At 43.7% G+C, this 15,514-nt stretch overlaps 1 protein-coding gene across 1 annotated transcript in view; it reads left to right on the top strand.

The window, feature by feature from the left end:
- The window catches only part of RCAN2 (regulator of calcineurin 2), a 309,461-nt gene that overhangs the window by 13,116 nt on the left and 280,831 nt on the right, over positions 1-15,514 (top strand). The gene's annotated exons all lie outside the window — the stretch shown is intronic.

Consider the following 15,514-nt stretch of genomic DNA (forward strand, 5'->3'; position numbering starts at 1 on the left):
ATGAGGGGAACGGGGCAGCTTGCAGGTAAACTAGGGGGTCCAGTTGGGTGAATCTATTTAACTCCCCTTTCACTTAGCACAGTACAAACCACTTGCTCACTCAACACGCATGTCATGGTATCTCTCAGTCATCCACATCTATCCCTGGTTTGGGTTAAAGGACTGCTGGATGGTGGGGCGACTGGACATTTTATAGTCATCCAGTTCGCCTTATACCATAGCACATCAGTACTCGCTAAAGACAAACGTGAAATTAAACAATCTGTGGATGGATCCAGGTTGACTTCACAACCCTTATTCTACCAGACTCAGAAGTTACTTATGGTCAGGAATTCAGGAGAAACTCAGGTTGTCAGCATGAGGATGGAGCATGAATGCTGAGAGGAAGGTTACAGGACACATGAGGAAGAGACAGGCCGGACTACATTTCACATATTTCTGGCACGTAATAGTAGAACTATCTATAGGATGCATTGGAAACAGTGGAACACTAGGTTGTAGATACATATCTAAAACTAGACCACTAACTCACCTATGTACTAACGTCTGGGCCAGGAAATCAATGCCAGGGCCAGCATAGGCCGCAGGACTCTACGCCTGAGGAAAGTTTGTAGTATTTGCCTGGTAACTTTCCATTCCTTCTATGGCTTTGTGTTCGCCACTGTATTCGCATTTCCATCACTTTTGATTTTTTTCCCCTCTTTCTCCATTTCCTGGCTTTAGAGAGATTAGGCATGTTATATTTTCTTGTTTGTTGTTTTTGCAACACCTCCTCCTGATGACTGGACTCTCCTTGGTGTCCAATGGCTTCACTCCTGTTTCCAGGTCGGTATGAGGTTTGCAACAGTTCAATCTGCCATGGAGTTTGGCAAGCAATAGGAATTATTGGGGCATATTTACGAGCCCCTTGCACCACCTTAGCGCCGAATTAGCATCATTTTTTTGATGCTAACTCAGCACTAAGGTGGCCTTTTCCCCGTGCCATGTTTACAATGTATGCATTGCGCCACTTTGTAAACCCTTGCGCCATTATGCCTCTGCTAGGCATAATGTATGCAAGGGGGGCGTTCCGGCACTAGGAAGCCCGCTAAAATGGCCCAGTGAAATTTAACAGCAGGCATTAAAATAACGCACCCATAGAAACCTATGGGCCTCCTTGCACTTTCCTACACTAAAGTCAACATTTCTGATGCTAGTGTAGCAAAGCGCCACTCTAGCATAAAAAATGTTTATTCTGTTGTACTTACGACTGCCATGGTGTGCCGTACTATTAATACGGCACAGCCATGGTGTCGTTAGGTGCCTTTAGGGGGCTGCAGAAAAAATGGAGCATCAAAGCTGATACGCCACTTTTTCTTAAATACGGGCCACTGTCTGTTTGTTGGGATGCCTTCTGCAATATACTTTCCTTACTGTTGTGGGTTCTTTTACCATCAAGACCCCAATTACTACTGAAGACATCTATCTTTGACGAGCCGAAGAAGCAGTGTAGCACTTCTGTGTGTCCCTCTCTCTCCGTTTCCCAATTTTTTTACCTCCGTGTCTCTGATCTGATCTGACAAGGAGTGAGTGAAATATTAGGACTTCTCAACAACTCTGTGGCCCTCTGATCCAAGTTTGACAATTATAATCTGGGCGGACAAACATCAAGGAAGTATTGTCTTTGGCCTCATAGATGCCCCTCATTTCCAACACATCCTTGGAATGCTTTGCCAGAACTGGCACAATTGACTGGAAGAACGTAACCCCCACTTTTCTGGACATTCAGGTGTAGATTTACTAATATTTGGTGCAAAGCAGCAAGACAACTTGCTGCGTTGCTTTGCCTCAAATGGAGAGGGCAGGAATGCACCATAGCTACTAAGATATGGTGCATTCCTGCTCCCTCTCTGAGCTAGCGCACTTGTGGTTGCCAAGTGCCAACGCAGGCACTGTTGCACAATTGTTCTTGCGTCACAGCCAGGATTGTTTTCGTGTAGGAAGGGACATCTTCCTGCACAAAAACAAAGCTCTAAGGCTTTGAAAAACAACATATGGCCCCTTGTTACACCTCCCCTGTGAAGACATACCATTTTGACACATTCCCAGCTTTACTAGTATTAGTAAATCTGGGAATGCACCAAAAACTATGGATGGATGCATGGAAACATCCATGCTTCACCCATGGAATGCCTTCCCAAGGCACACTAATGCAAGGCTGTGGCTTGCGCTGCCTTGTGCTACTCCTGATTTACTATGTTACGCAGAGCCATGCAAGGTGGTTCTGCATGGCACAGTAAATCTCACTTAAGGGCTTGCCCTGCCTTCGCGTTACCATGCGTGATGCAAGGACAACGCAAGCCCTTGATAAATCTGGCCAACCTTTGTAACAAAGATTCATTGACCATGCTTTCAACCGTGGAGGTCTTGAAGCAAGGATAGCAAGAAGAGGGAAACATCATATTGTAATTCATTTTATCTTGATGTTTCTTGTGTCAAGGCAGCTGATGCCCTTAGATCCCAATGAGAATGTGATTGCCAGATTTATTTCGTTCCGGGTGCCTCTATTCATTTGGCAGAACATATGCCTTGAAATAAAAGAAAAATATGATTCTTCAGCAACACATTCTAGCCGATCGAACGAATAGCCTCATTCAACCATTCACGTTCCTATAAAAAGCACAAATATTCTTCATTCCGAAGAAAAAATTAGACCTGATTAAAGAGCACTGTAATCATAGGCAGCTTAGTGCAATCACTGTTAAATGTCACAATCCTCTACTACTAACACTAGTAATATTGGATCAGGTTAAAGCAGCTTCTATTTACGGTAAATTGGATTTAAAAGGGGTCTACAATCTTGTATGTATTTTTCCTGCAGTCTTGCGGAAAACAGTTTCTCTGCACATGATTCCGGCATTATGAATGCTTTGTAATTCATTTTGGGCTATGTTTCATTTTAGAGATTTCTTGATGCTGCCTTGCATGATATCTACAACCATTGCTAGTAATGTATTTATTTCTAAGCCATGACTTATGCCTCACATGAGAAAGACATGGACCAATATTATCTCAAATGGCATCGCTGTTGACATTAATAATTAACTTACATATGACATCACCAATAGCATCACTGTACAATAGGGTTTCACTCAGAATGTGTCTGTGTGAAGAAAGCAAAATATATGATTCATGAGTTCACTTTATAACTCAGAAAATGGCAAAATAGCCCAATAACACTCTGTACTAATAGCATGAACTAGGAACAAATGCCCTCTAAGGGTCCATTAAAAAGGAAGATAATAAACATATGTAGAAAATGGTGACACATTATTCTAATAAAAGGATATATTACCTGCATAACATGCACCACAAATGCACGGATGCATATAAATTGTCAACATATTAGAAAATACATATTTTATTTAGGTCATGCCCCGTTCCTCTGGGCTCATGCTACTGTTTTTTTGACTCTGCACACTTGGACACTTCTAACCAACCCCCAGTACATGTGAAATTGGCTACTGTCCTAACTGGCCTGTTTAACCTACCTATAAGTGCCTAGTACATAGTAAGTGTACCCAGGGCCTATAAGTTAATTGTCTCTGGAGGACTGCAGCATATATTGTGTCACCACAAAAATGATAATGCAAGGCATATCCCCAGGCCTTTCCATGTAGCCTCGGTAGGCAGTTTAAAAAGTGCCAATTAGACCTGGCAAAATAAACCTTTTGCAGGCCTAAACTTCCTTTTTAGGTCTCGGTTAGACAGCGCCTGCCTGTAAGGCATGTTGTATATACTCTGTGGGCTTCAGTCCGTCCATAGGCTTCCCATTTACTGGCTCCATCGCAGCCCTTCTATTCTTTTCCCCCATTTGTCAATGGCATGCATTTGTCATGCCTTTTGCTGTGTTTAGCCGTCCCCGAGAGCAGGGACCAAGTACTACATCAATCCAGTTGTCACCATTTTAGCATCTGTTTTAGGAACTACTTTTTTTCGTTGTTCAAAAGCAATTCACACGATTGGTCCTGTTTTCACTCCTTTCGAGCTCCTCTGTAAACGGGCTGGTAAATTTTGTTCTTGTCTTGCCACATTTTTTGTGCAGTCAAAGACCAAGGTCAAATGTCAGACACTGTTTGCCTGTCTTCAGCGCATGTTCCGCTCTCTTCAGACTCACAGGGTAAGTCTTGTCTAAGAAAAGTGGCAACCCTAGATAAGTGACGCCTTTACTAAACCAAACATGTCAGTGTCAAGCAAAAAACATACTTATACTACATGCACACATGCTTCATATTGACGAGCCAGCATATTTGTTGTTCAAGCTATCACCAAACTCATGGGAAAGAAGGAGAGCAGAAATACAGCCCAAATAACTGGATATTTAGCCAGCCTCCAATTTGCACAGTTTTGAGTATATTTACTTCCTTAATTGCTTCTCCATGTGAAGCTGATTTTGTATGTGGTCCGTGGATGAAGCAGTCATCCGGCAAGGGGGCATTAACATTTCTAGAACGTTGAATGCAAAAGGGAAGAATTTGGTCTGGGGGTGACATTGCATGGAATGAGCTATATCAACATTGACACTTGTACACAGAGATTTTGATCACGGTCACATGTTGATACTCTAGCTTGGTAACACCACTCCAAGATGGCCCCCATGTTACTACGTCACCTTGGCCTGGTTCCTTGCCAGCAATATTTCACACTTAGGCCCAAATTTAAGAGGGCCTAGCGGCACTTTAGCACCGCCTTGGTGTCATTTTTTTATGCTAAGTCAACACTAAGGTGGCCTTTTCCCCCGCGCCATATTTACAAAGTGGCGTAAGGCATGCATTGCACCACTTTGTAACCCTTTTGCGCTACATTATGGATGGGCCATGCATAATGTATGCAGAGGGGCCATTCCCCCATTAGGGAGGGCCCAAAAAATGGTGCAAAGAAATCTAAGAGATTTCTTTGCTTCATTTTTTTGGCACTTTTAACATCTGCCTAGAGCAGGTGTTAAAAGGGGGCACACCATGGTTTACAATGGGCCCCTATGTACCGTTCAGGGTTAACGCAAACATTTTGGCGATAACCCTGTACAGTACCAATAGTGTACAAAATGTTGAAGCTATTGCCTCCTGTCCTGGGCCATGGTTTGCCACACACATGGTGGCGGTAGGGGACGCTAAGGGGCTCAAGAAAAGTGGCGCTGCACATGGTGCAGCGCCACTTTCCTTAAATCTGCCCCTTTTCTCCAGGCGTCCTTAGTGGTCTTGTTCTTTTCTCTATTTCGATGACCATAATTTTTCAGGGGCAGGTTTTGGTTGTCCGTCTTCTCTTGCAATGGCATTCATTCCCAGATGTACTGTGCTGGGTGCCGGCTACTTAGCAGAGTGGGAGCTGCTGGAGGCTGAGCATGGAGCATTTCCTGCAGAGCTGCAGGGACAACCTAAGGGTAAGGAGTGCAGGGGAGCCAAGAGTGCAATGTGCACACTCATGGCAACATCTGCAGATGCTGCACTGCACTTTTGCATTGTCTACTGTCTCTTGATATGCACATTGAAGCACAATGCACTCTCTTTATGACAATACTCACTACACAGTACACAATTAAACCACTATGTATTCTGCCAAGCAGTGTGCCTGCTTTATGACACCTACAGTACTTGACATGGTATCCAAAGGCCTGTAGATCACATGCACACATTCAGATTAACTTTGTAATATTTTCTTGCCCGATGAGTTGTCCCACTGCATGAGACGCTACAGAAGTACATAAAAACTGGGCGTTCTGTTATTCACTCATCTAAATACTGCCTTTTTAGGTCGAACCTAGGAGGCGCACCTGCGCTCTCTGCAAGATATACTGTATTCAGTCTATGGGCTTAAACCACGTCCACTATTGCATTTCATTCTTTGATGTGCTTGTCTTAAATGCTTCCTTTTTATTGATTCATTTTTCTAAATGTCCCTACTTTATGGGCTTAGTTCTCCCCGTGAAGATTTCACTAAAACAAATTTTTTTTGCCCATTACACTACGTTCACGCGTGTTCATGCTTTAAACCATTTCAGTGTGTGATGGCCCTTCCTCCTTCCTCCCGTCTGGGCATTGCAGCCTTATTGTTCTTTTGGTAGTTCATAGCATTGTCTTCACTCCACACCAGTGAAAACACTGTGTTTAAAAAGGCACCAAAAGTTTCAGGTTTTGTTTATTCTTGTGCCTCTGCTCGGGTATACTTAATTGATGTTTTCCAAGCCGCTATTCCTTCCCTGCCATTTTAGAAATAATTGGCTCTGTGTTTTGCACCCTTCGGCAGACACACACTCATCCGCTTTTAGTGTTACTCATTCTAAAGTACTCTAAACAGTGCTACAGCTGCTTCTCTGGTCCCAGTGGTAAATCTTCATTATTAATACTATAGGCAGTGCTGCTAGCTGCTTCTCTGGTCCCTGTGGTAATTCGTCATTCTTAGTCCTCTAGACAATGCTGCAAGCTGCTTCTCTGGTCCCGTTGGTAATTCATCATCCCTAGTCCTGTAGGCAATGCTGCAGCTGCTTTTCTGGTCTCAGTGGTAATTCCTCATTCTGAGTCCTCTAGACAGTGCTGCAGCTGCTTGTCTGGTTCCGTCAGCAATTCCTCATTCTAAGTCCTCTAGACAGTGCTGCAGCTGCTTCTCTGGTCCCAGTAGAAATTCCTCATTCTTAGTCCTCTAGGAAGTGCTGCTAGCTGCTTCTCTGGTCCCGTCTATAATTCCTCATTCTAAGTCCTCTAGGCAATGCTGGTAGCTGCATTTCTGGTCCCGGTGGTAATTCCTCATTCTAAGTCCTCTAGAAAGTGCTGCTTGTCTGGTCCCAGTAGTAATTCCTCATTCTCAGCAGCTGTTTCTCTGGTCCCAGTGGTAATTCCTCACTCTAAGTCCTCTAGACAGTGCTGCAGCTGCTTCTCTGGTCCCAGTGGTAATTCCTCATTCTTAGTCCTCTCGGAAGTGCTGCTAGCTGCCTCTCTGGTCCAGTCAATGATTCCTCATTCTAAGTCCTCTAGACAGTGCTGATAGCTGCTTCTCTGGTCCCATCGGTAATTCCTCATTCTTAGTCCTCAAGGCAGTGCTGCTAGTTGCTTCACTGGTCCCATCAGTAACTCCTCTATTCTAAGTCCTCTAGGCAGTGCTGCAGCTGTGTCTCTGTTCCCAGTGGTAATTCCCCATTCTTAGTCCCTCAGGCAGTGCTGCAGCTGCGTCTCTCATCATACATCCACTACACTCCAAACCAAAACACATAGGTAAAAGACATTGTAATTTACGACGCCAATAGCTCTAACTCTCACAAATGTGAGACCTTTTGCATTTCAAATGCTTGTTTTGTATTTTGTTTTCTTGTGGCCTCTATTTTTAAAGTACTAGCCAGTCTTAGAGTGTTTCTTAAGGAATGATGTTTGACTGCTTTTCTTAAAAACCTGTTTTCATAATCAGTGTACGTACCTGGTGCCTAGTTGGCGATTTTCTTGCTTTAAAATACAATAACGCTTAAAGATAAACATACTCACGTTGTACGTGCTCTGTATGAATAGACACTGTACACATTACATTGCGCCTGATGTGTTCTGTGCCGAAAACACTGCTTAAACTGTTTATTTTTATCGTCATTGTCACCACTACTACATAACTGAATAAACTGCATGCTGTAGGCTGCAAGTACAATGCTAAATTCCATTTCCACGGTGAATTGTGTGGCTGGCACCCCAGACATTTCTTGGAAGGTCTATAATATGCTCAGAGCAATGCAACATTTGTAAAATTTACCCGCTCTTGTACATTATTCACTCACGGAGCATGCTGTAGTATATGAAAGCACTGTACGTTTTATGGGATGCATCACTGCATATTTCACGCACTGTGCCTCCATCGCCATCTGTACATCCTGCACCGACTGTGCACTTTTCACACACTGTACACTTTGTAACCACCAACTGCACAAGGTGATCACTGTGTCCAGTACACACACTGTAAAGGCAGCACACACTTGGTAAAAGACAGTACCATTGACAACACCATTACACCTCGAATTGCCAAGACCAAATTATTAATACTTATAAGTCACTCCTAATGCAGGTCTTGAATGTGCAGAGGGCAGGCTGCATGGTATTTAAAAAGTAGGAGATATATATTTTATATTTCGCATGTTCTGGCAGTGAAAAACCTCCAAAGTCCTTCTACACGGTTGCAAGGCTGGCTCTCCCATAGTAAAGCACTGGGATACATTAAAGTACGTAATAATGCTTAACGTCAGTTTGGGAGCAGCTAGGGAAATGATTCAAGGCTCATTTTAATAGTAATTTATAATCAAACTTAATGGTTAAAGCAAATAACTTTTTTCTAATAACTTTGGCGCCGTTTGACGAATCTTCCAGACATTTTCAAAACTAGTTTGCCACTCACTTCAGCTGCTGTCTGAAAAGTTGCAGGGTAATTCGTGAAGCGGGGGACAAGAAAAAGGGGGGTCCCAAAACACATTTTCGCCATGCAATTTCCTGGGGGGATTTTAGACACAGCTACAACCCGAAGCGCTGAATGGAGTTACACCAAATTTGGCAGAAAGCTAGATCTTGGTCCAGAAAGAGTGCTTTGTGTAATTTAGTGTTAACCTGCTCAGTAGTTTTGAAGTTATTAAAGAAAAATATTTATGTAAATCTAGAAACGCAGCTTCACCGCGGATACAGCGCATGAGATGAGACCTCTTTTTGCATGGTTAGCCCTCCCTTTTTGCCTGATGTTGATGTCTTCTAGAAGTTGGTAGTGCCCAGGGCCCCTGCTAACCAGGTTCCCTCGGCCAGAGCTCATTCCCCAAATCTGTTGTGATGCTTGGCACAATTGGATACACTCTTACATTATACTGTAAGACCCTTGTAAATGTGTACCCCAGTACCCAGGGCATGGGATACTATGAGTAGGGCCCTGAGGGCAGCAGCACTGATTGTGCCACCCTCTAAGGCCCTGTACCCAGGACTGCCATTGCAGGCTGAGTGTACTGGGACAAACCTAAAAAGATAAACTCAACATGGCACACTCCCTGTGTGCCCTGTCCACCCTACCCTGCATATGATATGGGTAAGGCACTCCTCTGGTAGGCCTTACAGCCCTAAGGCAGGGTGCACCATACTATATGTGAGGGCATAATTGCATGATCAATATGCCCCCACTATGTCCTTGCCAAACCTGGGACATAGTGAGTGAACAGAGCAGCCATTTTAAGTACATGCACTGGACACTGGTCAAACACGAGTTCCCCAGCTACATGATGGCCACTCTGCACCCTGGGTTGTTTGGTATCAGGCAACACAGAATAATAAATCCAAACTGGTACCAGTCTTGGATTTAACCCTAAATGTACCCAGGGGTCAATTAGAGCTGCCCCCTGCTAAAGCTATCCTAATTGGCGTAGTTGCTGACTGGTTCTATCCAGCCAATATACAAACATGGGGGAGAGCCATGAGTGGAGGAGCTAACACCCCCTCTCTCCGGAATGTGCAACACCCTGGCAGTGAGCTTCAAAGGGCTACTGCCCCTGAAAATCGAGCCGCCAGGACTGCTGCTAGCAGCAGATGGCTTCCCCCTTTGCAAACCCCCACGTTTGGCCGGAGGAAAGGTGGGAAACCAGACAAAGGATAGGAGGAGTAGCCTCACTGAGCATGCACGACCCCTGGTGGCTTGCATGGGAAGTGGACCCTTCATTTCATTTTCTTCATGTTGGATGGCAGGAAAATATCCAATGAAGTTTAGGGAAGTGACCCTTCCCACAGGAAATGGTCACTGTAGTGGGTGTAGCCACCCAAGGGTAAGTGTCCCACGCACACCCATGTAGCCACTCCCAGACCCATAAAATCACTTGCACACCCACTCACGAACCACACAGACACTCATACACCCACTCACACACCCACCCACACAGTTACACACCCACAGAACGACTCACACCTACTCCCAGATCCACACAGCCTTTCACAGACACACTCACAGTTGGCTGCATGCAGCCATGCCCTGCGGCCAACCTCCTGCTGAGCATGGCCAAAGACCATGTGCAGCAAGGGGTTAGCTGCATGCAGGTGGTTGGCTGCAGGACCTCGCCACAGGGTAAGCCCTGCAGCCAATTCCCTGCATGCATGGTCAAGGCTGTGTGTGGCAGTGGCTGGATTAATAGATGGTAATGAAATATTATTTTATGTTCTGAAAAAAACAAAGGTTATAAGGATGTTATAGTTAGGAGATTGAGTAAAAAAAAACGTAGAAATTCACTGGAAAAACAAAAGTTACAGGGATGTTATAGATAGGTTCAGATTTTACACATAAAAAACCATAGGAATTCAGCCATTATAGTTATACTTTTCTCAATAAACTATAACTTGTGCCCTAAGGTAACTATAACTCGCACCCCTACCATGCACTGCTATGACATCATTGATAATATCACTGTACCATTTCCAATAAAATTACTGATGAGAAAACTGTGCATGGCAGGGCGTCAGTTATAGTTACATTAGGGCACAATTTATAGTTTCTTGAAATAAGTATAACTATAGATGCTGAATTTCTATCATTTTGTGTATGTAAAATCTGAACCGAACTATAATGCCCCTGTAACCTTTGGGTTTGCTAGTGAATTTCTAGGGTTTTTTAAAATTCTATTTCCTAACTATAATGCCCCTGTAACCTTTGGTATTTTCAGCCATTTTGACCTGCCTACATCTTTGGCACTGTTTGACGAATCTTCACAACATTTTCCCCAAAAAAGTGCTCTTGTGATTCTTGTTGTGCACAGAAAGTTTCGGGATGATCCGTCAAGTGGGGACTGAGAAAAAGGGGGGTCAAAAAGTTGTGTGTTCTCAAGTCAATTTTCATAGGACCTTTGAACAAGGCTACAGCCCAAACCACTGGACGAAAAGCTAGCTTTTGGTATGCAGATTACGCTTTTGCTTATTTGGTGCAAGTCCGTTCTGTAGTGTTGGAGATATTAAAGGGAAAATAAATTTGCATATCTGTGGCTTCACAAAGATTAAGAGCTTGTGCACGGCAAATGCACAGCTCTGATTGGCTGCCAACACTTCAAACCAGAAAGTGTTGGCAGCCATCTTGGGACTCGGCTTTATCCGAGTCTCATATAAAAAGTTTTTTAAAAAGGCAAGGGGCCCCCAGAGCTAAAACACATTTTTTTAAAAAAAAAATTGCTGCGATTCACGGCGGATCCAGCAAAAACATTTTTTTTAAAAAGAAGTGTGGACTCATGCGCTTCTTTATTCTGACGGCGGCCAAGACGGCCAAATCTCTAGGACATTGTAAATTTAATGTGGGGATGGCCGCCCGGCCCCCCGGTAGCCAAGGGGACAACCACTCCCCCAGGGCTTTTATCATATGGAGTGCAGGGGGGCAAATATTGTGAAGTGGGGCCGCGCGAACCCCCTGAAGCCCCGGGGACAACCACCTCCCCGGGGCTTTACCCAAACATGATGCAGTGGGGGCACACAGCCTCCCCCAGCCCTGGGGACCACCACCTCCCCAGTGCTTTACAGAAAATGGTGCAAGGTCAACGTGGTCCCCTGCAGCCCCGGGGACCACCACCTCCTTGGGGCTATGATAAAAAGAATGAGGGGGGTCTGTTTCGGACCCCCAAGCACCGGGGACCACCACCTCCCCAGGGCTGTGTAGCATTGGAGAGGGGCTGCATAGCCCCACCTTGAGGAGCCAATGATGGCCTTGGGGGCCGCCACCCCGAGGGCCGGCTCATGTTATGTCCTGGGGTGCCCACCCGGGGACACAGCTGTGTGCTTTTGCTTGGTGGGAGCTGAGAGCTCCCACCAAGCAAAAGTAAAGTCTGATTTATGACAGCTGGGGCTGTCAAAGAGCTCCCACTGTCAGAAAGCAGCATTTTCATCTGTCTTCTCTGCATGCAAATATGCATGCAGGGAAGACAGATGGAAACATTGCTCACACAAGCAGGTATCCAGCTATTTAAAGCAGCTCTTAGCTTCTGGGAGTAATGCCAGCTCCTGCAGGACACGGGGAGACTGATAGGACCCTGGAGGCATTGAGGCTCCCCCCCTGCCCTGTCAATCTGTCTCACTCTCTTCCATCCCATAACGGAATGGAAGAGAGAGAAAGAGAGATTGTCATTGCATGATCTCTCCATGCAATGACTTAAACGAGTTACACCAGCAAGATGCTTGGTACGAATGTTATAGTTACATGTGGATGCAGAACAGAGTCACTGCTGGCCTAATGGTCAAGTTCTGGTTCTGTCACTCAGTAGGCTGAAGGTTCAATTCTAGTAACGCTTGACAGTGTGTTTGTTTATTTACTAGTGTTTTGACTGTTAAACCTTCTAGTAACGGTTAACATTTGCATTTCTTTCCTCTCACATGTGTGAGTTGCATGTCATAGGTATGTCTAGAAATAGTCCATCAAGCACTCACCTTTGGCCTAATGGTTAAGGTCACAGACCCTCACACTGAAAGTTGAAGGTTCTACTCCAGGTGTGTCCGTGATCATTTCCCTCCTTTCATTTCTTTTAAACTTCAAAGTTTAAAGTTCATACTGAAAGGTGATCTCACTCTTATTAATTGACAAATATTTTTTTCTTTTCAATCTGTCCAGAAATATCTCATTCTAAGTATATCATCAATCAAAGCCTAAAAAAACTCTCTATCTCTATCTCTCTTCCTCTCACTCTCTTTCTCTCTCTCTCGTCCCCACTCAGACACCTACTCAGACCCTTGTACACCCATTCACAGACCCACTGAGACTCTCACACACCCACTCACAGACCAACTGACACTCTCATGCACCCACTATAGACCTGCACAGACACTGATGCACCCACTCAGACACTGATGCACACACTCTCACACCCAGACAGATACTCTCACAGCCACTCTCACCCCCAGATACACCCTCTCATACCTATTCTTAGACCCAGAGGGACAGGCTGCGTTCAACTTCTGCCGTGCACGGACAATGGACCGTGCTCAGTGTAGGGTTGGGTGGTTAGGGTAGTTGGCTGCAGGGTCTGGCTGCAGGCCAGGGCTTGCGGGCATCCCCTGCCGTGCACCGGTGAAGGCCGTGCACAATGCAAGGTTGGGTGCCTATAGGGGTTAGGCCTCAGGGCCTGGCCCCAGGCCATGCCCTGTGGCCAACCGCCGCCACGCACGGCCGTTGGCGTGGTGACTGGATTAACGTATAGTAATGAAAATTGTTATACATTAAAAAAAAACATAGAAATTCAATGAAAAAAAACAAAGGTTACAGAGACATTATAGTTAGGAAATAGAATGAAAAAATCATAGAAATTCACTGAAAAAACAAAAGGTTACAGGGACATTATAGTTAAGCCCACATTTTAAACATACAAAACCACAGAAATTCACCTGTTATAGTTAGAGTAATCTCAAGCAACTATAACCCATGCCCTACGGTAACTATAACTCATAGCCTTGCCATGCATTGCTAATTACCCTACAAATTACAGCACTCATGACATCTTTGATAACATCACTAATAATATCAATGTAATATTTGCACTAAGATTTTTTAAGAAAACATTGCGCATGTCAGAGGCACGAGTTATAGTTACCAATAATTCCCCCAGGGCCAGCTCCTGCTATGTCCCAGGATGCCCACCCCCGGGACATAGCTGTTTGCTGTGACTTGGTGGGAGTCACCAAGCTCCCACCAAGTCACAGCAAACACTCAGCTTGCAGTGAGGGAGAGCTGACAAACAGCTGGAGTGGGATTTTTAACGTGTTGTGTTATCAACTTTTTAACTATTTTGGTACTTCTAAGTGCTTTACAGATTTTCTTAAGATAAGCCTGTCTTCTCTGTGACACGGTTACCATGGGTTGAGATCAGGTTTAAATTACTGAAACTTTTACTGGACCTAACAAGAAGAGTGCCATTATTACTTGTTGTGGAGTACCAACCACCCCAACTAACCCACTTTCTCGCACAAGAAGATTGGGATTTCTTTGAAATTTCTATGTATTGTCTATTTGATAGTGGCATAGTTTAAGTGCTTTTCTCATAAATGATAAGGTTAAACATAGAGAGTCCAGTCAAACAGTTTTTTTTCTTGCATTTTTCTCTTCTTCAATATGTATTTACTTGATTAATAAGTGAGCTATGTCATACATCTAAAGGAATGCAGCTAGTACCATACTTGAAATGACGACGGGGATTTGACAGTAGAATTCCAGCAAGTGTAAGCTTTGACAGCCAATCACGTATTAGGTATACTAACCACAGCGAAGTACACACATCTATACCACACATAGGGTGATACCAGAGATGGGGAATAGAGTCCCTACTGTGGATTAATCTTTGCCTACTTGATGTTCACAGTCTTACAATTGGTATAAGATTGTGTTTAAGACTGTTTTTTATGCAAATCATCCATTTGGATGGTTGGATGTGAATGAAAGTCGCCGTAAAGTAGGCCATCAATGTACACTGTAACAGATGTATCCAAAGTACCCATATTATAGTAACCTAATTGCTAGTTGGTGGTTTAGTGGTTTGGGAGGATGAAAGATTTCAAGCCCTGCATTCAAAAATTGTGTGTGATACTCCTATTGATTTTGTCATGGAACCATTTAAGGATGCTATTAATGTTCAGAACATGGTTCTCACTGATGATATCATTGATGATATCATATATGATCTCATCAGTGATGTTATGTTATTTAATGTGAGATGTCATCACTGATGTCATTTCAAATTCCTCATTGATGTCATATGGGAGGCCACAAGCACTGCATGGCAAGATCGTAGATATGGTGTAGGGTCCTATCTTGCCATTAAAGGACTTATCTTGTAGCGCTCTATTGTTTTGCAGAGGCTACATAATAAAGCAAGGGCTGTGTGGTTTGGTACATTTTCCCTGAACCACAGATGGCAATACTGGGCTATATTACACATTACTTGTGATGTAGTTTTTAAATTACTTGTTTATTTTAATTAAGTTAGCATGAATAGACTACTTATTTTTAAATATGGAATAATTTATAGAGGACAGGATGTGAAATACTGATATGTACTGTTGAGATGTCTGTGGTAAACAAAATACTGATATGTACTGTTGCGATGTCTGTGGTAAACAGAAGAGAAACATGTTTCACTATGAAGCTCAGAAGTTGGGTTTTAGTAAAGAAGTTATGTTCTGTTAAACACAATTCTATCTGTATACACAACAGATCTATTTAAACTGATCTCTAGAAGGTTCACCTAACACGTGGACCTGATTTTAATTAGAATATTCAGGTGTTATTTAATTTTGTTAAAGAGGTTATTGATTAAATTGTGGAGTAGCACAGGACCGACAGGCTGAAAATTGAATAAGCCAAAAGCAATGTTAAAACATGTCAGAATGGTTTGGTCAGTCATTAAATAAATGTTCTGTCATGCTTAGAGACTTAGGGCCAGATTTAGGCCCATATGTATACTTTTTTTGCACCACGTTTGCATCACTTTTTGACACAAAAGCGGCGCAAACTTACAAAATACAATTAT

The sequence above is a fragment of the Pleurodeles waltl genome, chromosome 5, assembly GCF_031143425.1.
Source record: "Pleurodeles waltl isolate 20211129_DDA chromosome 5, aPleWal1.hap1.20221129, whole genome shotgun sequence".
NCBI lineage: Eukaryota > Metazoa > Chordata > Amphibia > Caudata > Salamandridae > Pleurodeles > Pleurodeles waltl.